The sequence below is a fragment of the Haemorhous mexicanus genome, chromosome 22, assembly GCF_027477595.1.
Source record: "Haemorhous mexicanus isolate bHaeMex1 chromosome 22, bHaeMex1.pri, whole genome shotgun sequence".
NCBI classification, from domain to species: Eukaryota; Metazoa; Chordata; class Aves; order Passeriformes; family Fringillidae; genus Haemorhous; species Haemorhous mexicanus.
In genome coordinates, this window is record NC_082362.1 from 7695611 (window position 1) to 7721119 (window position 25509).

Below are 25509 nucleotides of genomic sequence, written 5' to 3' on the forward strand. Positions count from 1 at the left end.
GTTTGTGTGAGGAGCACATTCACTCAGAATATAACTGACTACAAAAACAGAACTGTAGACAAGTGTGATTTGAGCAAGAGACCCACTGCCAGTACCTGGGATGCTGTCTGGAACAAAACTAAACTTCAGCAGCCTCCTCCTCATCAGCAGCTCTGACCAGCCTGCAGTCTACTCCTTCCCTGCACCTCATGTTTTGTCCTGGATTTACAGAGTGGTCAGATTCAGGTATCTGAACCACCTTCACCCCATCCTTCTGCAAATGCATCCATGGACAGAGGGTGTCAAAGAAGCCACAGCCAATGCTCCCGTGTTTCACATATTCCACTCCAAGTGGCTGCTGCCGCTCCCGCAGTGCTGCGGTCGCTCTGAAATCCTGCAGGCACGGAACATCCCCGGGTGCCCGTCGGGAGCCCAGGCGGCTGCAGTGGCGGCTCCTCCCGCTAGAGGGGAGGGCAGGACAGCGAGGTGCCCGCTCAGGTGCCGCTCCGGGGAGGAGCAGGCTCCGAGGGGACACGGCTCCAGCACTGACACGGCCCCTACACCAGCACCTCCACGCTTTCTCGCCATTTCCAGCCTGTTTCCAAAGGCGAAGGAGTATTGCTGCCAGTACAATCCATCTGCTCAAACATTCCTTTCTGAGGACATCTTGGAGAAGGAACATGCTCGGACAGCATCCTTGGAAAGTGAATGCAGCAATTTGGAGGTGTGACCTGCGACAGCACTCCAGCTTTTACAGCTGCCTTTGCACAGGTGGTGACAAGAACTTTGGATGCTGCCCCAGCTCCGGGTTCCCCGTGCCCTGAAGCGACAGACCCAAGAAATGGCAGCTGCCACAAATGCTCGTTGGAGATTCCTGATGCTGGATTGCTCCAGCCTCAAACCAGCCTCCTCCACCAGGCTGCACAGAGGAGGAAGCTGAGCAGCACTGATGAGCTCCAGAGGGAGTCATGCCCTGCTTTCCTTGACCAGAAACAGAGGCCTCAGGGGAAATGGAAGGAATGAGTCGCATAGCTCTAAACTAGGCCACGATATTAAATGCAGTTTAAAGTGAAAGATGAAAAATTCCATCTCTGCTCCTTTCAGGCCATGTAGGACAGAATATGCAAAACATTAATCCTGTTTGTGCTTTGATCCACTGCCAACTATCTGTCATCAAAAGGGCAAGGGAGAGGAGAGAAATTTTGGAGAGCTGTTCTGTTCTATACAATGGGAGTCACTCCATGTCACGCAAACAATTCTGCTCTTATAAATCTCCTTTTTGCAGACTGATGTAATGATAAACAAGATTCAATCTCCACTCTTATGTACAGGGACTGGAGCTGTCTGCTTGGATTTAACATCAGGAACATCACAGCAAGTTCCTCTACTGCAAGATACGATTATTAGCCTAAGTCATGCACCTAATAATCACTACATTTCTATTAACCAAGGAACATTTCACACAGACTACACCCTAAAAAAACATCTTTCAGAGCTTAAAAGGATTCCCATTTAATAACTGCTGGCTATGTATGATTTTATGCCAACATACCTGACTGTATAGACAATGCCTGGGAAGTGTTTTTATCAGGAGTGAGTGGTCACAGCCAGCAAATATCAAAAGAGCACCAACAATTTAGAGAGTTTTCACCCCTTAAGTCAACATCTTGTAGCTGTGAACACTTCAGACACTACAGAAAATTAGTTAATATAGATCCCCCTAAACCCACAGCAACATTCAGATGGGGCTTTTCACTTAACATGGTCAAACGTCCACCATGTGGACAGTTTTGGGCTCACTCTCAAAGGAGGAACTACAAAGCAAAGGACTGTAATTAAGTGAGCAGTCTCCCAGCTCCCTGCCTACATCCCATCCAGTTGCTCAGACACACACGAAGTGTCTCTGAGCCGAACATGACCTTTGTTGGGAAGAAGGCAGTTGCTTCAGTCAAACCAGAGTCAACCAGGCACTGACCCAGTGGTTAAACCATGCAAATGCTCCTTTCACAGCACCCAGCAGTGTCCCAGTGTCCCTTTGTTTGGGCTGCAGCCACACAGAGCACTGCATGCTTCTCCATACGGGAGCTCTCCTCGTGTGCCAGCAAATACTAAGCAAGTCAGTACAAAAGCCACCCTCCCACAACTATTTCCCAACACATGGATAACCCAGTCTGGTCAAGTCTTGCAGAGGGTGCCACTGCTGCAGCCACAGCCTCTCCTCTAATGCAACACAAGGCACACAGAGATAAGAGCATCCATGGACAATCAGATTCTTTAGGACTCAACTCAACTTCTGACACAGACATGTGGTGACAGTGGACATGCCCTGGGGTACCCAACATCTGCACGGAACCGGCACCAGATGCCCAGAGAAGCAACTCAGTGGAAGCTTAAGAAGTCCAAGGGATGAGGATCTGTGCATGGACATCACAGAGAACTGAGGTTCAATGCCTTCCAAGATGAAATATTTGATAGATTCCTGTTCAACAGCAGATCGTGCACAAAGCTGGTCCTATCAATAATCTCAAATCATCTGCTGGAACAAAGCAAGACAAATGTTTGAGTCGCACTGCCAAATATCTATTACATATTTCTGTAGCAGAGGGACTTTTCTGCAGTAGTCTGAGTTGTATCAATCTCTTAAATAAACTGTGTGAGCAAAAAGCCCACACATGCTGCATTTGCAGTATGGCTGAAGTGCCAGCAACAACACTGCCTGGGAAAACGAAATAAGGGCTGACTCCAAAACCTGGGTTGATAAAAGGTTCCTTTTTCCTTGCAGGAAGCCCAAGACTACACACAAATTCACTGGGGTTTGAGGGGAGATGCAGAACCATACCAGGTACCACTTGCAGTCTGATCATGTCTAGTAGCAGTTTGGTACTAAAAAGGGTCACTTAGCCACCAAAAAAACGGGCATCCAGAGTCTGCAAATTCCACAGCTGCAACATGGAGAACCAGAAATCTGTGGCAGTTTGTGTGAACCAATTTAGTCAGTGTATTCTGGAAACCATCAGAGTGGTTGCAATCTGCAAGTACTCGCTCACAGAGGATAGGTCTCAAAGCTGAACTGAAAACCAGTTCACTTCAGACTCCATCGGTCTCTGGAGGTGGTTAACCTTAATCATGAATAAAAATTATGAAACTAATTAATAAAGTCACCTAGCATGCTCCAGAGAGGAAGCTGACTGCTACTTTTTGAAATACTTCTATCTGCCATCAAACACATTTTAAAGTAGAAGCTGCTACCAGGAAGCCTTTAAATATGACATAAAAGTTCTTCAAAAAGCTGAGCAAACCAGGCCACAAACAAGAAAGGGGAGAACTGCACTGTGTTTTGCATAGAGGTTTTACCTCTCCTGAGCCATAGGGATAAGGGATAAAGAAGGATTTCTCCAGCCATTGCTTTCTCACCCTTCACTATTTGCATGAAATGTTTTGAATGAATGCTGTTTTCCTCCTCACATGTCTTCTGGATTTGAGGTTCCACATAAGCAGTAGCTTTCTGCAGCCAAGTGTTCATTCAGAGGTTGGCATTCCTTCTAGATTGTTTTCTGTATCACTTTGCTATGTCAGTAATTGGTATATTTAGGTCAAAGACATTGTGCTCCTGCTTGGGAGAGAGAAAAAAACAAGTTCTTTATCAAAGCTTTCATCTTCCCGCTGGAGCAAAGAGATTTATGCAAACCTTGTTTGGATTAGCACTCACTAAAAACTGCAGAACTAAAACTCAGACACTTCAAGACAAAAATTACAAGCCTTCAACTGGTACAACAAGAGTTAGGATGAGAAATACAGTGTGACACAGCCTGCTACACTACACCACAAGAACAGATTAAAAAGCAGATTACTGTCAACTGAATTTCTGCAGTGAAATCAGCCTGCCTGATGAGGAGTATAACAGCTTTTGCCTTAATCAGAGACCCACCTAAGGGGAAGGGAAAAAACCCCATACATTGCAGATATTCACTTTAAATATCCCTACATCAAACATGTATTAATATAATTTCTCTCTCTAAAACTATGTAGTAGCACATCATCTCTAGCCACTTACAGACACTAAGGAAAAAAACCCAGCAGAACTTTTGAGAGACTTTTCAGGTCTCCCTGAACAAACCTTCCCCTTGACTTTCAGAAGGCACCCTGCAAGTATGACAGAAAAGACAGGTATTTAATGTAATTACGATGCTTTGCTGGATTTAATGTCTACCAGAAGCCTAAAGGTACCTGCTTAATCTCCTTTTAGGCAAAGCTAGTGACATTGTCAACTGGAAATCTTAAAATCTAGGAGCATTTGCTTCCCTAGAACAGTAACAAATGCTTATGGTAATGGGCCAAGTGTGAGAAGACTCAGTGGCTGTATAAACACAGGCACTGGAACTCCAGCTTTCATACTGGGCACTGTTGCTGACGTCAAGGGTATAGTTTGACTAAGACCAAGTCAAAGATATGCATGTGTACACTGGTGAATCTCAGGGCAGGGCTTCTACACAGCCAACAGTCTGTGATTAAAATGAAATCCCAGCTCCACAGGTTACCACAATGAGCAGCCACTCATTAACCACTCATGCAGGCTGACACATTTACCTGCAGTAAATTGTCCCTCTGCAATTAAGCACGATGGACATTCACACCTCAGACCCTCTCCAGTCGCTGCCTGTTAAAACACAGCCCTTACTCAACCTCCCAATGCCCTCCAGAGCTCCCAGAGCAGCCCTGGCCATGCACCTCCTCACCCACATGGCTGACACCTTCACCTCAGAAGCTGGGCCTGTTTCCAGCTGGAGAGAGAGAGAGACTCTCCTCAACTGCTGCATTATAAACGTGGCAGCCAGAATTAAACAAGATTGAAGGAGCCTGAAAAGCAAACTGGCTAATGAGCCATATGCAGGGAAGTTGGAGACCTGGAACTGCAGCTGATACTCTTTTACCATCCACGGGCAACAGGAAAGCATTACAAGGAATAAGGACAGAGATCAGACACGGCAGATGCACAACACCAGCTTCTGGGTTAAATTACTTTCCCATTGACAAGAACAAGCATTTAAAAGTGTTTTTAAGAGAGGAAAATATTTGGTTTTCACTCATGCTGAAAGGCTATTTCAGGAGGAGCAGGGTGGAAGGAAGGGAGGTACACCGCAAAGGGAAGGGTCTTTGTCTTGCAATCAGCCATCTTCCTGTTAGCATCTAGTTTACCTTGGTGCACACTCATTTGTATCCTTGCAGGAGTTATCTCAATTAAAAATCAGGGAGTTATTCTAGGACTCTGATCGAGTTGTAACTCCAGAGCTTTGACTCTTCCAGAATGTACAGTAGGGTCACTAAAACAATGTTGATCCACCTGCAACATACATGAAATATATTATTCCCATAATGGAACAAGAATTAGAGCTATTTGGATACCACTCGTGCTTATGTCATAGCTATGTCCATAAAATGAAGCAGTGACAGCACAGCCCTCTTGTTAAAAGTCTAATTCCTAGTCAGCAGCATAACCAGGCACAGTTTTTTCATTTTGACAGCTTGCCTCAAATTCCACAGATTGAAGCACAGGCAGCCATCCCTGAGACGTGTTTCAGCTGCACCCGCACCCCACACCAGCTCGTAGAGCCCAGGGGCTGCCTGTAACACAAAGGCATCCTTCTCCCTGTCAGAATGCTACAGGAGACTCTCACCCACTCAGCTCCTCTGAGATCCAATCCCTGCAAGTCCCTGTCAAATCTCCTCTTGACGTAAGGAACACACAACACAGAGAATTAGGAGCAGCACAGAAATCTTTGTGACCTACCCAAAATAAAAGCACCAGCAGCCAGGCCACTCAGGGATCTTGGCATATTGCATCAATAATTAAGAGATGATTTTCTGGATGAAAGATATTCTCAAAGGGGGAAGTTATTTAACACTTATGAAGATGAAATAAAGACTCTGAAAAGAGAACAGAGCAACACTCGATCTTTGCAAATTCCACAATGCTCAACCTTTAAAAAGCAGAGAGGAAATCATTAATGTTTCTAATTCTTTACTGCTTAACCTGAATCTGTGTTCAACGTTATAATTACGAGTTGCAAATTGTTACCTAGCACTTGTGAGAAAAATAACAAAAAAAAAGGGGTATCCAAGCAACTACATTGTACAGCGTGTCTGGATGCAGCAGCATCTGCGTTGGCACTTGCAGGCTGCTATTGCATAACCCTGGATTCAAGCAGGAGCACAGCCGGGGAGGCTCTGCTCTATTGCAGTGACATATCTAGAACAGAAGTGGCTGGTAGAGCTTTGACAGCAGGAGTTTAGACTCTAGATCAGAACAAGAATTGGCAGCAAAGTCCCTTCACCTCTAGCCTCCGTTTGGGTAAGGAAAAACCCCCAAGTGTTTCAGGCAAAACTTCAAAAGGAATTGCTGGGACAGCTTTCTGTGCATGCAGGACACAAAGCAGAGTCTGTGGAGAGCAGAGGGAAAGGAACGCCTGAAGATATTCCCTGGCAAGACACTGCAGAGAGAATCACAAGGTACAGAGCGTACTCCTTGTTCACATCCGCCATCCCCGGGGTGCACAGCAGCCTCCCAGCTGCCCCACTTCTGGCAGGGGACTACTGCTGCTAGAACTGGGACATAATGCTTATAAACTACTCAGATTCCCTCACTTCTTGACAAAATACACCCAGGTATTAGTCTCATGTGGTTGGAATTAAAGCCAGAGCAATTTTCTTGCCTGACCCAAGCTGGTTTATAGGCTCTCACACGCCATTTCTCTGCAGCAGGGTCCTGCCTACACTCTTCCAGCACTCCATGCCTACAGCAACTGGAGATCCAAGGGTATAGGGAGTTTCTGAAGGACCAAAAGCAAGGCAGCAAATATAACACCTCCTCAACAGAGGCTGAAGAAAAAAAAAAGAAAAAGGAAAATGAAGCTAGGGAGTAGAACAGGGTTTTCTGGATGAGTCAAATACTAGCAGAACAATGTTGCATAACAAGTGCCCCTTGACTTTTGTTATTTCTCCCAGCCAGCTCCTCCAAAAATCTATTTGTTATTGTTTATTTGGGTATCAGTCCAAATTGCTGTGGGAGGAGAGGAGAAGAGGATATGCTGTCAAGCTATTAATTCTAGCACTGTAGTCATTTAGCACTCTCCCACTATTAACGAATCAGTGTCCTGTTTACTGCAACACTCTCTAGAGCCAGCCTGAAAGTTAAATACAAAACCAGATGTTAATTAGCTTCTTGCAAAAGCGACTCCAGCACTGTTTCTCCTCAGCCAGGATGAATTCTGCCTTTGCTTATTTACCCACTGCTCTGTCCAGACCAGCAGTGCCGTGTCACGTCTCTCTGGAGCAGGCAGGAGCTGGGGAAGCAGGAACCCAGCAAGCAGCACACAGCTGGGAGCATCACTCTTGAAATTCAAGCCTCTGTGAAACATTATAATGTAATAAAGGCCAGGCTGTGTCAAAAGCCAGGAGCGACTGTGGCCACCATCCATCCTCCCATTCTTCCAGGATAGAAGTCATTTTTCTACACGAGCGCATCAGTATCAGGAAAAAAGCTGTACTCAAGCAGAATACAGGGTCATGTTTGGTTATTTCCTCCTCTCAGGAAGGGAGAACCACTGGCAGTGGGTACAGCTTGACCTGTCAAAAGGGACACACTTCCATACAACCACCTGCCCTCACTCTGTGCCAAACCTCACTGTTCCCTGGGGCAGGAATGTTTGAGGCAGAAGCCCACTGTCCAGAACAGCCTTTAACAGAAGGACACAAACACGGTGCCAAAGGCAAAGGAACCACATTAGTCTTGGCGCAAGGCTGGATTTGCCTGACCCCAGGAAGTTCAATGGATGTATCAGATTTGCAGCCCTGTGGTACTTGTCTGTATAATCCCAGCCTCCTTTGTGCCATCTGTTTCCCCTTCGGCAGACTGGCCATTAGAGACTCAATGCTAAAACTCGTGTCTCCTTAGTAACAGGTTTTTGTTGATCTCCCCCGCGCCTCCAAATCTTTCTATCAATCCGGTAATCTAGCCGGATTTTCCCTGCAGGGGATACATAACAGCATCAGTGGAAAAAAAAATATATGGGACAACAGAAACACTTTAAAGGCAAGGGTAGAAGGTGTAAAAGGGGTGTGCATGAAACTACAAGAGTTACAAGTCTATGGAAACCAGATGTTCTCATTATGTTGGAGCAAGCCACCAACACACATTCTCAATGCCAGGTTTGAGATCTCATCTGAGCATTCAGTCCTTTACCAGTTTTTGTCTTAAAGAGTTGCCAATTGTGAATAATTTCCCATCAATACACAAGTCTTCAGAGAAAACACCCTACACAAACCCTGCATCCTTATGACTATCCTCAAAGGTAGAAACCCTGCCAATTTCAATGCTGTGCAGGTAAGAAAGGACTGTATTTCCTGTCTATAGAGACTGGCTCTCTACTGCAGATTTTAAGTCACTGATTGCTGGCTGCTTTTGGTTCCTTAATCCCTAAATCCCCACACTCTCTTCTTGAGGTTAATCCAGTTAAAACTCTCCTTTCCCTTTGGCTAGTGCCTTGCATAAATAACCACCTGAAGAGCAGAGCTGCAGAAGCCAATGCTCAGAGTATTGCACTTCCCAGAACTCTGTCCCACTGCAAAAGACAGCGTAAAGTTCTTGTTGCTGCCTATGCCAGAAAAGGAAATCAAGATTAGCTAGGTAAGGGCAAAAGGCACTCCTTATGGATTGCTTAAATCAGCAGGAATCAATCATCCAGTCCAATCCAAATCCTCTAGTTGCTTTCTGCCTTAAGATAACTAGAAACAGGTTTATGTTATACTAAGATAAAGCAGCCTTAAACCAGAGTAAGCCCTTATGCGAAAACCTCTCCTTTTTGGGAGGAAAGGAGAACTTGCCTTTGAGGTCAGCTCTAAATGAGCTACAATTACAGCCATATAGGCCATATGGGATTTGGAAAAGCAACACAGATCAGCGAAAGAAAATCACCTCTGTAGACCCTGCCTGGCTGGTCTGGCCCAGGCAGCTCCCTTGGCACTGAGCCCATGGGCAGGAGAGTGAAAGCAGCACTAGGACAGGGAGCCAGCCCTCCCCCTCAGCCTGCCAGGAGAGGCCAGTGCCATACACAGTCCGGCACATGCAGACCATGAGGTCGGTCTCACTACGCACAAAACATCAACCAACAGTCTGACCCAGCAACGATGTGTATTTGCTCAGCAGAAAACAAAACACACCCAGTGAAGGCACAGAGGAATTTCACTCCTATAGTGCAGAGAAAGCCAGGACAAGTGGGTGAATGAAAGTGTGCCCTTTTATGACAGGTGAGACCCTACCCCCTTCCAGTGGTACTCATACCTTGGGAAAGAGCCCTGCATGGCACCATCCTCTGGGCAGGTGGCAAGTGGGTGTGCAAGAGAAGTCCTTCAGTTGAGACAGGTTTTAGGTCAGTGACACAGCTGACCACGTGGATCCTGCCCCTGCAGCCCCCACGTGTATCTGTGTGCCTTACTCTCATTGTGAAGCTGGGCCAGATGCTCTGGGGCAGCAGGCCCTGCCTGCCAGAGTCAAAACACTGCACATGGCCTCCCTGGTGCATGCCCAACTCTCCAAGGCATGCACTGGAGCCAGGACTCAGACCATAAGCTCTTTGTGTTCCTTGTCATTCACAACCAAGAGAAAGAGAAATCTGGTTTCGAGGACTGTTTATCAGCCTAGTGCTTCCAACATCCTCAATCTCGAGAGTAGAGAAGATGAACAGCCCCCTCAGCTTGCTGCCTAACCAAAGAGACAGCAAGCAGGACATGCACTCTGCCTCTCAGGGTAGAGCAGTCACACTGAGTGAGGAGTGTGGGGTAGGAGGACAAAGCAAGGAGCCTGCACAGCTCTGCAGTGCAGCACGTTTCCAGCTCCATTCACGCGGATATGGAAAGCCGCCGCTCAGTCTCTGGTGCATATTTAAATGCTCATTCTGAATGGCCAATTAGTCAGAAGTGGAATGTTTCTGCATTCACGGAGGAGCTATTTTAAGATTACATTATGCTCTCTGCTTCCATTAATAGGTACAAATAAAAAAAAGGAAAGGCGTTACACCCAGCAATGCATTTGTCTCAGACTTGAGTGCTGCATGTCCAAAATCCCAGCGCCAGCACAGGAAAGTTGATGAGTTCTGTTATTGACAGGCCACATTCCTCTTCATGGCTCCAGAGATCACCCAGTCATCAGGCTTGCCAAATCTTGATGGAACAAGTCAAATCTCTGTGTTCACTGACCACGTCTGCTGCAGGCCTGTCAACCTGCATCTTCTAGAGCTGTGTTAAACCTCCGTGGAAGTCACCACACTGAAAGAAGTTAAACCAGACTAGAGCAGCATCTCACGTGTCCTGCAGCTCTGGAGGAGGCTGACCCAGATACTCTCATTCCAGACACCACTTTCCCTGCTCGTGTTGCTCCCCAGGGCTGCCTTCACTCAACCATAGCCAGTGCACATCTATACCCCTCCAGCGGCTCTGGATCCCCTTCCAGGCCCTGGAGGACCACAGATATTTGACAAGCTGAAAGTTCACAGAAACTCATTTTGGAGTAAATCGAGAACCCTCAGGTTCTTTAAGCTAACAAAACTCAAATCACTAAATGCTGTTAAGCTTTCATGAAAAACAAAGGCAGTTTTAGGGAAAATACACATTTACGTTTGGCCAAGACCGACCCCTCCCAATCTCTCCTGCATGTGTTAGGAATGCAGCTGTATCCATAACATCCACACACAATCATCCATCAACTCCCACATACAGATTTGTTTCTTCCACCCTCTCCAAGCCTGGACTGCGATATCAGGGTTTGATCAGTGTGGTTTTCTGAGGAGGGGGACTGGAGGAGTAGAAAATACAAGCATTTTGCCAAACATCTCACAGAAGTTCCATGCCAATGCCACAACGGACATTATTTTAATTCCAAAAATCAATAATCCAAAGACGGGGCAGATTGAGTAGAGTCAGTTTTCTGTCAAAGGTTTTGCTTTCACTAACAGGTTTATTCAGACCATTTTGAAGATCAAAACCACAGAATCCAACAGGTACAGGTATAATAAATCTCATTAAAACTAGAGCAGGTCATCCCTCTGATGAACTTAAGCTGTAGATCCTTCTAATGCTCTTGAAGAAAGCTTGGATGACCAGCCAAACAAGGATTCCCTCAGCTCACAAATCCACATCTTCTGAGCCAAGTGGAAATACTGTATGAGCTAAGGAAAACAGAGTTTTGTGTGTGGGTTGGGTTTTTTTTTTAAATAATGTGAAGAGCAAGCAAAAAGTCTCAAATTATGCAGCAAAAATAAGAGAGTCAGAGCTGAAAATAAAATCCAACTTGAAGGAAAAAAGGTGATATAAAAACATTGTATTAAACCAATGTTACTTTGATGTTGGATTCAAATCTAAAGAAATGCTTAGCCCACGCAGACATAAAAACTACAAAAAAACCTCATAGTATGGGAACTGTATAAGGTACAGCTCTGCTGGAACATGATTTACACAAATGCAGAGGGGGAAATGCAGAGGATTCAACAGCAGTAGCAGCACATATACATAAATGTATGTGTATATAAATGAAAACCAGCATTACATGGTGTCAGGAAAATAAACAGAAGGATGTCCAATGCTGGAAAGTGCTGCTTAAAACAAACCTAAAACAAACCTTGTGAGTCCTTAGTCCTGGGATGGCTCTGCTTCCACTGGACACAGACATCACAGGCAGGCAGTGGGACAAGGAACTGGAGACTCACTGATAGCATTTTTAATGCTCCAAAACTTTGGCCATCGTGGAGAAACCAAAAATTCTTGGCACAGATGCAGTCATTTAAACTTTGTTCATTTTACTGCAGTAATCAAGATATTGCTTTACAGATGCCACAGTTGATATATGCAAAAAAAATGTGGATCAGAAAGACAGTTTCTAACTTTCTCAGTTAAGGCACACCCACCCACCAAGGATTAAAAAAATCTTTTCTCCCAAGATGTCAAGGTATTTCTTTTACCAAAGCATTGGGTTTTCCTGGTTTTTAACAAGGGTAGTAAGAGAAAAACTCAGCTTTTAATGCAGAAAACACTTCTGTGAAACTATGGAAATGGCAGAAAACCCTGGGTTGCATTTAACTAGGGAACAAGGTCACAAATTAAGCAGTCTGAGAATTTCTGGTAGCTTAGCCCTGAATTAGTTCCCCCCCACCTTTTTTTTTTTTTTTCCTCCCAACCCCCTCCACTACTTAGCTCAAATGCAAGACCAACAAGAACACATGATACAGCCTGCATTGGAACAGGCAAATACATGGCTAAGTCACAGGAGCACATTCTTGAGAGCTCATAAACCATCACATGACAAACATCACAAGAAGTCAATTTACTAAACTCAATTTAAACTTGAAGAAGTTAATAATAATAAAAGCCACAATGGGAATGTCTCTTAGAGAAGGAGAAGCTGCACTTGAAAAGACAGCAACAAACAACAAAGCCAAGATCAGTTCTCATGTTATTTGAAACTTTTGATTTCTAGTGCTACACATGCAAGCCAGTATTGCTTACAAGTCCCTGATAAATACTTGTAGTTACACAGCTTACAGCAAAAGCTGACCAGCAGCCCGTGAAGATCTTATCACTAAGCTTCTCACAAACATACAAATATTGAATTTTATTGCAAGCACTTGAGCTAAATCTTTCCTGATTCTACATGTCTGAAAACCAGCAGCCTGTACATTTGCTGTAAAGCTGGTAGGTATGAGTGACTTCTTTTTCAACAGGAGGACATGCAAGGCACAATCATCCTTAGCTGTCACAAAGTATTGACAGCTATTCAGAACACACACAAGCTCTGCTTCCAGCTCCAAGCAGACAAATGGAAATAAAAGCAGAACTGCCTCTTAGCAAGATGTCATTGTATAAACTGATGTTCATGCTTTACCTGTATTGATTTCTGTACCAAGACAAAGGAACTTGTGTCTTAATTTCAAGAGCCATTTTAATTGGAAAAGTCTCAAAGCTATACGAACATTTTATCCTGACAATTTAATTAGGGATTGGTCCAATTCTAGTATTCAACATCCAGGGATCCTGAAGGCTCCTGACTGTTTTAAAAGGTTGCAGTGATCTGCAGGCCTACCATCAAACAGATCACTGTAGACTCATCCTTGGGATTAAGTCATCTCTATTTGTGAGCCCTTATGTGATGATCTGTTACAGAGCGTAAGTACTGCATGAAAGCCTCTTCAAGGCCTTCACCACCATCTGTGAATTACATTATTAACAATGGTATGAACTTCCTAAGAGCATCTGGTTCTCTCCCCACCCCCTTCTCAGATCACTGGGAAGAGCTCTTCAGTATCAAAACAGGCACAGGCAAAGCTGTTTTCCTCTTTTCCATGCTTCCCTACCTCCTCCCACCCTTCAGCAGCAGAGGATAGATGGGGCTCAGCTCTCCATTTCCATGCCCTGCATGTTTTCTGCACAACCCTTGTTATTGTTAAATAAGGATGGACAGAAACAACTCCATGATGTGTGTAACACAGGCATTTTACAGGGAAAAGAGGAAGTTTATTTCATCATTTTGCAGAGGCAGCATCTGAAGTATGCTGAGAACTGTGCTCAGGCACAACGGGGACTGCACAGTCCCACCCCAGGACTCACTTCCCACCAGCACAATTCCTGACATTAACCAAAACCAGGCAGCAGCCACTCAGCCAGCTTCAACAGTTACTGATGTAGCAATAACTTTCTAGATGCAAAGAAGTATTTTGTCATCCCAATTCTTCTCCCACCAAGGATGTTTTAGTAGTTGATTCTGAAATCATGCCAGCTTCTTGTAAACAAGGAGGAGGAAGAAGCAGCATTGCCTCCACTGAACTTTGCACAGAGTTCACATCAAACAGCCTCCTTGGCTGCTCCAAGGGATCATTTACTCCTGCAGGAACGGAGCCTTCCTATCTTGTTTTCTACTGCTTGTTCTTCAAACCCAGCTTCTCCTCTTGCTCTCTAAGTGGGGCTTCTCGTTGCCTCAACTCTCTGTGCTCATCAGCAGCCTTTTTTCCACTCTGTTTTGCACAATACCATTCTTTAGTTGCACAACAGTTTGCAATTCAGGCATCGTTACAGCCCTGCAACACACAGCATCTTCCTCTGTCTTAAGTTAGCAGCAGTGTTTCTTGAAAGAAAAGAGCAACATTATGGGCAGCTCCATAAAGACTTGTATTCAGAAGGAAACAGAATCCAAAACTAACAATCCTGCAATGTGTAGTAACAGGCAGAAAATACTGGGTGGAGGGAGGAAGACAAAACTACTTCTGCACAAATGCACATGAACCCTTCTAACAAACTGTTTCTCCTATGCCCATGTTTCAAACTAATAATCAGACACATGTTGATGTGCTCAGACAGTTGCATCTAGAATATGCTACTACTGTAATTAAAAGAAAATACAAAGTTTCTTCAAGTTTATAAAATAATAGGCAAGTATTTGGGGTCACCATGAGTCCAGTGTTGCCCGAATGCACGCCCTTTGTGTGGGCTGTAAGAGGAAGTTGCAGTTACTGTAGCTGACCTCAAGCTACAGGAGGGGAGGAAGCCTCCAGGGTTGTTCTGCCAGGGTTTAATCTCATTATGGTCACTCAGCTTTGGCATCAGGCAGGTCAAGATGAAGATGGACTACTACCCAAACTTCTGGGAAAGCACATGGCTGTGTTTTCACACAGCCATTTAAAAAAGTCAAGGGAGCCACAAGAAAATTAAGCAAGTTTAATCAGTGGCTTTAGATGGATGGCTTGACAACAGAATATTGTCTTATTCCTTGCAGTTTATTGGGAGGGATGCAGGGAGAAGAAAAGTCAAGACACTGCCAAGTGTTAGAGCAAATTAGTGGCAATTAGAGATAGGTTCTGCCAAGCCCAGGTCCCAGCATACAGGGGGAGCACGGTGTCCTACCAACAGGATCTTTATAACACTGGTATCTGGAAAAGCAGCAACTAAAATTGGAATGAATTCCCATCTTTCAAACAGTATTTACAGGTGATCATGTAATCAAATTAATTAATATTTTGCTAAATCAGTGCATTGAATATTACTCGATGAGCTCATTTTTGGAGGCAGTTCAACGCCTCACTTCTAGGACTGATGTCAGTGTCACATGCTTGGAGAGGATCAGTCTGCAGCTGGATATTTTAAAGCCTTCTATTAGGAGCATAGAAAAGTCAGCGGATTTCAACAGCATCAACCAATGAATTTTTGTTTTATCACAACAATTTAGTCACCAGACCCCACTGTCAATATCTCTGAGAATATCAGGCCATTTCAGACACTTCAAATCACTAGACGGAAACTGAAGAATGCAGCAACTGAGTTGTTCCAACAGAGAAAGTTGTGTTTCAACAGGAAAGGAAATCAACAGAAAGACAAGGAAACAGGAAACTGTGGTTCAGACTGGCTCCTGATAAAATAATTAACCTTTGAGAAACTAAACTCAGCAGCTGTAAAAATACATAAACAAACAAACAGTAGCAGAGCGAAGGGTGTTGAGCATCAGCAGCACAAATGCTCCAGGCAGCAACATTCAACCCTGAGTTCAATCCCATTCACTCACAGACCAACTGTGATGTCATCCTTTATTCTGACATAATGCAGGATGTCACTGCAGTTCAGTGGCAAGTGTTCATGCAGGATCTGTGAAGTCTCCCCACTTTAATGCTCGCTGCTTGCACTTTGTACCAACAAGCAGGAACAGATTTGCATTACACAAATAAGCCGTGTCTTTATTGTGCAACCGCATGCGACTTTTTTGGAGAAAAACAATGTTCAAATACAAGGAGTGCTGTGTGTATCAGGCTGCAGAGTGGGTGGCAGTGATGTTGTCAGAAAGCACTCTGCTTACCTCCACACCCATTGACTTCAGCAGAAGGCTACATACGAAAAGTCTCTGAAGATGAAGCTGAAGTGTTCCCTAACCCATGGCGCTGTCCATACACTATACTTAAGAAAGAGACAAAACAAAAACCACAGAAATGAAGCAGCATGAAATTGCAGGGTTTGGGTTTTTAGTTTTTAAAGACTCTTGCAGTCCTTGTTCCAGTTAAGAAATCCAACTGTAAACCCACCAGTTGTGAGCAAGCCCTTCCCCACACTGCCTGAGCTTTTGCCATGTCTGGGCTGTAGCATGAGAACCATGGTGTTTAATGCATGTTTAGAGTGTTCCCAGAAGACCCTGGATGAAGATATGTTGAAGCTTCACAGTCAACTCAGCTGTTAAATTGTTCAGTGAGACTGCCTAGGTCAGTCAGGGGCTGTACCAAACCTCACAGCCCTCACATGCAGCACAGGACATGGCCCCTTCTAAAGGTCCCTGGGAGCTTTTGTCCATAAAGTTCACAAACTCTGATGGACAGATCAGTTCACTCTCACCCAGGCTATATAATTTAATTTGTAATAGTTTTAAGAACAGGAGAGTCAAAGGCAGGAAGCCCTAAACCTCTGTGAACATGAAGCCCCATCCACAGGACTGCAGAGCAAGGAGCAGCTCAGGTCCCTCCAGAGGAGCTGGCAGAGACCAGATATTTGAACTTCAGTGTGTGATAGACCCTCCTTGCACTCTGTGAACTTATGGGAGGATAAATTTGTTTGGTGCCCAGGCTGCAGCTGGGGTCAGGGAAGGTTTCTATAACCAAGACAAACTCCCAGTATTCCCAGCAGTAAATTCCAGAGGCATGTGACTGTTTTCAGATTGTAGCTTTTATCCTGGTTGCAGAAAGACAAGACTAAAGGAAATAACAAGATCCTTACATGTCCAAGCTCTCATTTAGCTGCTTGTGGTTCAAAACATTCCCTCTCATTTTAAGATGAGGCTTATAAATTCAGTGTACCCCAAAGATTTCAAAGTGAGCAGAATGCATCCTTCATTCCAAACTAACCCATCTCAGCCAGAATTCCTCCATACAGAATTCCATTATTTTCCAGAGGTTTGAAGCTATTTGGCAGTTGTATGACACCCGGACCAGCCTGCACATTTCTCTCTTTTTTTTTTTTTTCTTAATTTTAGACTTAATGTAGCATGTACCCTCAGAAAGGTTTACAATGCAGCCTTTTGTAGTTAACTTGCTCCAAGCTGGGCCACTGCCAGGTTGTTATCAATGACATTTTAAGGCAGATGAATGAAGTTCTTATTACGGTGACAAGCAGAATTGTGACATGGCACATGCATACACTGAAAGAGGAGAGCTTGCTATTAGTTTGTCAGGTTAATAAATAAATAGCGATTTCATGAATAAAAGCCTTTTATTAGGAAACAAATGAACAAAATTAATATTTATAAAGCTTTAGTGGTTTAGAGCACCCTTTAAAATAAGATTATTCATTTCAGTCACAGTCACCATCATGGATTAGAGATTCTTGAACACAGCTTCCCCTCCTAATTCTCTTATCACAGCAGTGCAAGGCAGAAAGCAAAGCTCTGCCTTCTGAACTATTCAGGCCAGACTCAGTTTGAGATTGACAATACTGAAGGCCCATGAGAGCAAACATTTCTGTTACATCTTCAGGACTGCAGCTAAAGACTGCACCTGTTGGAAGAACTGTTGGTTCCTTATCACAGCAGGAAATTCTCACGTTTTACACAGCGTGCTTCCACACCACACAGAGCACTGAACCTGTGCCAAGCCACAAAGAGCAAGGCTGCACGTTAGACAAACTATCAGCACTCAGCCAGGAAATCGCTCCCCATCTGCCCCCAGAAGACAATCTGCACCAAAACCCTGCTGGTATCTCTCACCCTTCAGGGCTCTTCAGCATCTCTCACAGCATATGCAGAGAATGTTCACCACCAAAGTGAAGTTTAAGGAGGGTGGAGTACGTCCAGGATGTCCCACTTCTGAGCAAGTAAATTAAATTCTGACACAAACAGATTGCTTCTCACCTCAAGCTGCCTCTGTCTTGCATTCCCTTTGGCTCAAGGCATTCTGTGCTCACCTGTCCTAAAATCAAACTTGCAAGTTTAAATTTTAAACAAGCTGAGTAATTTTGGGTTGGGTTTTGTGGGGCTGTTTGTAGGGAGGGGGTTGTTTAGTTTTGGTTTTGTTGGGTTTTTTATTACTTTACTTTTTAAATGGGGCACTTCTCAAATTCAGGACCAAGACATGAGCAAGTGCTCAAGCTTAAAAATTTATTTTGGCTCATGCCATCTTCACCTCAAATACTAAAAAAAAAAAAAAAAAAAAAAAATTCTCAAACTTTTCCCTTCTCCTCAAGGCAAAGTCAAGTTTGAACTTTCTCAGTCATATGAGAAGCAGATAGAAACTAACTGCCCGAAAATAACTGTCTCAGCCATGTATGGTCAACACAAACAGATCTAAGTTAAACAGAGCTTCCTCCCCATCAGAGCAGTTTCTGGTTTATGTGTAAAGGAGAAAAATTCCACTTCAAGGACCAGAAGTGTGGGTTGCAGAAGCGTGTGGCACAGTTGTTATCTTTGCAGCATGATGCGCAAGATGAAACCAGGGATCTGTAAAGTCTCTGTGAAAAATATTCACCCACTGAGACTGTGCAAATTTTATTCCAGTCACACTATAAATGTTAACTAGTAATACCTCCCTTGCCTTAAAGTATCCTACAACTATGGCCAGCTTTTGGGAAGGGGGTTGAAAATATGCTCTGCTCATATTGGTTTTCCCTGATAATCTCTTATTTGAGATTCAGGAGCAGAGCAGAAGCTGCACTGAAGGACAAGTCCCTCCCAGCACCAAGGCAGCCACACAGCAAAGTGCTGAGGGATGCAGTGGCAGGCAAACACTAAAAGCAAGAGATAATATATTAATATTTGGTTCCCATCTGCAACTCTACTGACAAGTTTATGCAATATTAAACTCAACCCACACTACAGGGGTAGCTGCTGTCTCAGGATTCATTAAGAGGTGGAATTCAGGCTTACACATTCTAGTAACTGCTGCTGAACCAAAATACTACCAATGAGGAAGAAACACCACAAAGAACAAAAAGGTCTAAGTTGTCCTGTTTCACTTCACTTTTTGAAGTCACAAGTTTGCTCCCCCATGTAAGCACAGCTCAGCTGTAAAAAAAAAACCAGAGCAAACTAGCAGTAATCAAACTCACTAGATGTTACATTAAAAAAATATTTGGTTAGAGTGTGAATTAAATCGTTGTTAACCATTCTGCAATGTGAAAGGGCAAAGGGGAGGGGCTGTCATTTCCAGGTTTGCTCTTCACTCTGGAAGACAATACAGCACCTAGCTGTTTCCTACCACATCTTGAAGAACTGTATTTAAATATAGTGGTTACAGCATCTTTGAAGAACATGCCCAGAGCTGTTTGTCTTTAAACTATTTAAAACTGTTGAGGAGTACTTCGGAAAGGAAAACAAAAAAGAAAGACAACAGAAACAAAGAAGAACAAAAAAAGAATCAATCCTTATTCCAGAAACACCTTATCTCATCACCTAGCACTTCCTCTTGTACCTAGGTTTAGCTCCTGTCCCTAGGTCAGAGAGCTGAGTCATTTCCCTGCCTGCCCCACAGCAACTCATGAGCTAAATTTCCAGTGTGACACCCTGTTTCCTACTGAAGATGCTCCAGGACTCAGTACTGCAAGGGAACAGCAGCCTCCAAAGGCTACCTGCTACTATACAAGAAGCTCACAGACATCAGCTGACTGTCTGCAGTCCATTCAGGAGCTTCAGAGACCTGTGGAAAACTCCATTTTTAGATGGACTGAGTGAAAGGGTTGGTCCTGCACTACTCAGAAGAGTCAGACTACCTCTACCTACCAACCAGCTCTCCTTTGGAAAGCAAAGCACTTTACACATGCAAGGCACATGCCCTATCCCTCCCTCTCATCATCCTGTAAAATGAAAAGATGAAAAGCATGACATGTTTTCTTTCAGGGTTTTTTCTGAAGAATCCTAATGTACACAATTCTCAGATGTCAGCTCTTGAAGCGAAACCAAGCCAGTTGAACAAGTCTTAAAAGTTCTTGCTGCAATTTTAAATCTGACAGTTCTGCACATCAAAACAGAAGGGACATGGTAGCAGCCAATGAGAATAGGACAGCCACAGTTTTCTGGACAGGACTGGCTTTCCATATTAAAATTCACTTTTCAGATATTTAATTCAGTTACAAGTTGCAGTCCAACTCCTGAGACAACATCTCTGGAATTGAATTCTCCAAGATCTCCTGTGCTTCTCCACTGGCAGAGTGGTGGAAAGCTCAAGCCTCAAAGCCACCTCCTGAGCTCTGGTATGAGCTCAGTACAGGGACAGTATGATCTCTGATAAAACACTTCTTTCAAAATAGCTCAGATGAAATACTCTAATGTCTTTGATTACTTCAATACAAGAAGTTTACACTGTGGCCTTAAGTTCCCCAATAATTTCACCCTGAAACAGCCCCCACCAATGCAATAACTTCATTATTTCCATGAAGCCTCAGTTTGGGAGTCTCTTGGGAGGAAGAGGAGGAGGAGCAGTGCACCCAACAGCAGTGAGGAGCCACAAGCACAAGGCGTTTCAGAGTGCCAGGGGCGTTCCATGGACGGGGCCATAAGGAGTTCAGGTCATAGGGCATTTGCCAGGAGTTCCATGAGCACTGGCATGCACAGCAAGGGTGCGTCTCACCATGGAAGCAACAAGCTGTTAAACGGTGTGACTCATCTCACAGCAACGTTTTCTGCCTTCCGAGAGGAGAGCAGCCTGCAATGAGCAACGCTGATAAGATGCATATTCAGAGGAATTCTATTTGGGCAAAAAGCTATTGACACATTCAAAGCCCTATATACAGAAGCCTCCCCAAATGCTGACTAAAACACATGAACACACACTGCAATATTGCAGTATTGTGATAAGACATTTTGCAGATTGTTGGGTTGACAGTAATTTAACCAATTTATATGGCCCAACTCAGAAATGCAAAAATGGCTTTTAGCCCTCATAATTTTTTACCCCTTTAAACAGAGCACTCCACAGGAACAGCTTCCATCCAAAAGCTAAGAAACAGTGTGTGCCTTGCTTAAATCATTGACTACTTCCAATAAGCATCACCTCTTCTCCTGCTTCCAAGGTTCCCCTTTTATGCAAAAGATATGAGTTTCATTGTCACTACCTAATCATCAAATTAAAAGGACCCTCAGGCAAATCAATGGTGCAGAGTGGAGATATGTTTAATTCAGAGACTGAACTAAACAACTGGAACACCTGGAGCAGGCAACTGACCAGCCTAAGAGCTCTTGAGTGGCAGGGCCAGTTCACATGAAGGCAGCACTGGTCACAAAGCAGCAGCTCCATTTGTACTTCTTGCTAATGGCAACAGCAAGAGTCAGACGTGAAGACTGCAAAGCCTGCAAAGAGCCCCCTTGCTTCAGCTGGTCCTGGGAGGATGTGGCTTGTTGTGACTGAAGAATGAAACCTTGAGCTGCAGGCTGTGATCAGGGAGCAGCTTCACTGAGCTAAGCTGCCCAAAGGCTATTTCCTTTTTTTTTTTTTTTTTTCATTTCCCAAGACAGAAGAGTTGCAGCTTTAGATCTTTCAGGATTTTTTCCAGTAACTGGAAATCCTCAGGCATTACCCCTGCATAAAGGCAGCCCTCTTACACTAAAATATTTCCAGCAGACTGCTTTGTGCTGCTTTGTGGATGGCAGTCTCTGCTCAAAATAGCATTTTCCACTTAAATAAACATGTCATTGGCTCCCAGAATGACTGTAGATGTTACTATACCCTGCCTTTTCAACTTATTTTCATTTCTTAAACAGCAAGAATCAATACTGGTCAGATAATGACTCATTACAGCATCACAAGCTATTTGCATTTTCAAATTACAAGCTCCTTCTCAAAACTCAAGAGGTGAAAACTGAAATCAAGCTATCATTGAGATATGCTACAAAAGGAGTTAGATCTCTTTTTAAAAATGAAGATTTTTTTTTCATGCACTCTGCAAGTTTTAAGAATGTTTCTCTGTGGTTCTCAGTGAGGCTCCAATTCCACTGTCATCATCCTCCTTCTCAGCTGCAAATACTGTTGTCACCTCTTAGGGGACATTGCATTTCATGCAGATCCTAGAGGAAACCTGCTCAGTGTGTACACAAGAGGCAGCAGATATGCCAGAGAAGGACAGGTCTTCTGTCACAGTTTAACCATCAAACTGCTTTAGGAGAGTCTCACACATGAATGCATTTCCACACACAAAAATTATCTGTGCTCCAACAGCCTGGTCTTGTCCAGCTGGAGAGAAATCATCTTTTAACAACACAGCATCACACCCAGGAAGAGGTGGAGGCCTCCTGGTTCCCTCACAGGGCTTTCAGCAGAAATTTAAAAGACTGGAAGTTACAGATCACCTCACTGAAACAGTTTTATCTCCCAAATGATGACAGCTGGCACCAGAGGAAACAGGTACCTGTGGGGCACTACAAGGTTTGCCTAAAGCAGGAATCAGCTCATTCTTCTGGGCCACTGCCTCCAAAACCTTCAGTTTTCAGAGCTCTGGCTAGGCCTGAAAGACATCAGCTGGAGAAAACCAAGAAACAATAGATGATCTTTACTGGTCAGAGCATCTTCAAATATTAGGCATTCCTAACTTTACTAAATATTTCATAGGAAGCTTCTGATTGCCCAGCTACATTTTAGTTCCTCCAAAAATCAAGTCTCCATAACCTTATCCATGCAGCAGCAATCAAGATCTTAATTTATTTATTTAAAAAAAGGAAAATAGAAAAGTAAGTTCTATATGAGATAGATCGGACTTATCAATGATTAAGTAAACTCACAATTACCACATTGTTCAACAGCAATTACAGGACCAGAGGTAGAAAAATGTTATATTTAGCTTCCCCATAAAGAAGTGAGGAAAATATTTCCTGTACATTCTACCAGCAAGGAGCTTCCAAGCACAACATGACAGACACTCCCAAACACATTTCCAGGACTCTACTTCCTGCTCAAGCTGTTCTCCTGAGGTTAAGGAGGGGAAGTCCAATGGTTTAGGTTTTCATTTGCTTTAGCATATTTTTTTTCCCAAACTGTGCATTTTAGAACAACATATACCCAGTGTATCCTCTCTTTTTGGGTCAGTCGGTCCCTTCCAATAGAAGCATATTGTCTCCCTCGGGGTAGGGAAGACAAGTGAACTGTGAGAGCAGCCAGGGCCAGACTGCCTGCCCAGCTTCTTCACTTCTCAGGAAAGAGATATAATAAACAAAAGGAAAATAGCACTTTCCAGAAATTACAGATACAATTTTTTGGTAACTGAGCATCAAAAATACCTTAAAAGGCCAAGTTTCAATAGATTATTTCCAATACAGGTAATTATCATCAAAGAACTGCACTGAGCAATACAACAGCATCAGCACCAAGGACCTCATGGCGTCTTTGTATTTTACTGTAGCATGGCCCTGTCTGCCACCACTTTTGCTAACATGGCACATCAGAAGACAACTGCTCTGCTCAATGAGAGTGAAGATTGCAGTCTTATTTCTCAAGAGTGGCTGCATAACCAAAGGCCAAAACAAACAGCAAAAGTCTGGACAGACAATTAAAGGAATTTTACAAGTCATCAAGCAACCAGAGGGCTGTAAATGTATAATCAACACTTTGCATGAACTACCCTGAAATGAATGCTCATGAGATGCTCTGTGGCAATGAGAACAAGATAAAAACCTATAAATAAAAGCCGTCCAATTTCAGAGTGATTCAGATCAGCTATTCCCCTGACTCTCTAAGAGCCAATTATAACGGTTTATAGGGCATACTTAATGCAAAAAACTCAGTTTGAGGACACCAATTTCACCCTTTCTCCTTGTCTGAGAAGTTTATCTCTGAAGCAAAAAGACATCAAACAATTTAAAAAGAGAATCCTTTTCTGTCCTCAAAATTCTTAGTGACCTGGAAACAGAATTAGACAGAGCCATATGCTTGCACACTGACATGCTTCTCCCTTGCCACAAGTTGAAGCAGCTAAGTTCCAGCAGTTACCAGATAATCTTTGCTCAGAAACAGCAAGGACAGACCCTTATCCTACTGATAAAATTATTGAGCAAGATTGATGCTTTCATTTAAAGAGGTAACCTGGAGACAGTCAAAGGAACCATCAGTTTACTACAGATTGGTTGAAACAATTTGACTTAAAACTGAAAGAATCAAGTCCTCCTGCTGCAGTTGACAGGGATCCAGAAGAATGGCAAGTGTGGCAGGCTTAGGACCAAAGCCTTCCTAAGGACTAAAAATGTTTCTGCCCTGCTCACAAACCCTCAGCAGCTGAGGAAGTAGAATCATCTGAAATGATAAAGTTTTGATTGAGAAACAAGAAGTTTGTGGCAAAGGAGGAACACACACGAGCTCTAACAGAAGGAGGGAGAAACAACCCACCCCAGATATCTAAGAGGCTAAAAGGGCAGCCCAATAGTGAAGTGTGGTTAGGAAGCTGCAACAGGAAATGCAGAAGTGTTCAAACAATAGCAGTTAAGATCGTGATGAAAATCAAGTTCACTTTACACTGCAAGAGGAGTCTGAGAAAGCAGAAGTAATTATGAAGCCCAAAACCAGGCCAGGAATACGCCACACACTTATTTCTGGTACAGAACACACCTCCATATCATGTCATGGGAGAAACAGAATATAGACACATAAACCCAAGGCTGCATCCTCTGGATTTATCAGGCTCCACAGGGAGTTGCTTTTATATTTAACAACTAAGTAGTATCCAAATATCAGCATGATTTCAATTTAATTTAATTGGTTGGGAAACAGCCTGGCTGTTGCAGATGGAAAAGCTTTAGAGAATACAACTAATTGTTCATATATATATAAAATATTTAACAAAGGGAGGGTCTATGCATCCAAGGAAGATGCATCCAAATGGGAGAAAGAAGGAAGATGCCAAGAGAGACCAATCTATTCTCACTAGATGCATTCAATGCTATAAATGTATGGGAAAAGGAGTAGTGGAAAGGGTAAAGAAGTCAGAAGGGGAAGAAATCTCTGAAGTAATGCAGCACATTAATATTTATAGCAGGTAAGTATAAGCGAAATTAATCTGTGTTGCTAAGTAAACATACCTTAGGAGAGACATGGGAATGAAAGAGGGGGAAAAAAAGAGGTAAGTGTTCTGACAGCTAAAATGCCATTGGGGCAGGCAGGACCTGTCAAGCAGCTGATCTAGTTTCAGAAGAGGTTACCTAACACAACAAGAAATATTTTCAGAGTAGTTGGCTTTTTCATTCCCCCCCACTGAGGATGGAAGCAACTGGGATTTCAACTATTCCCTTCCTCCAAACATTCGCAAATCAGGCATAACAGCAGTGTGATAATGCATGAGGTTTTTTAAGGATAAATGCTAACTTAGAACTAAGCGTACAGTAGTGAGAGCAAAGCTATTTTCATTCTCATCCTTGACTATATCAGAAACAGCACATGGGGGGTAGGTCGCAGCTTAAGGGGTTAACGTGCAGGGGTTTATAATAGAGAAGCACAAACAACAAACAAAACAACAGCCTGTCCCAAGTTTAAAGAGCATGGAAAGGCAGAAGCC

The 25509-nt window shown here is 43.6% G+C and overlaps 1 protein-coding gene across 2 annotated transcripts in view; it reads right to left on the reverse strand.

The window, feature by feature from the left end:
* SSH2 (slingshot protein phosphatase 2) overlaps positions 1-25509 on the reverse strand; it is a 90028-nt gene that overhangs the window by 63641 nt on the left and 878 nt on the right. The gene's annotated exons all lie outside the window — the stretch shown is intronic.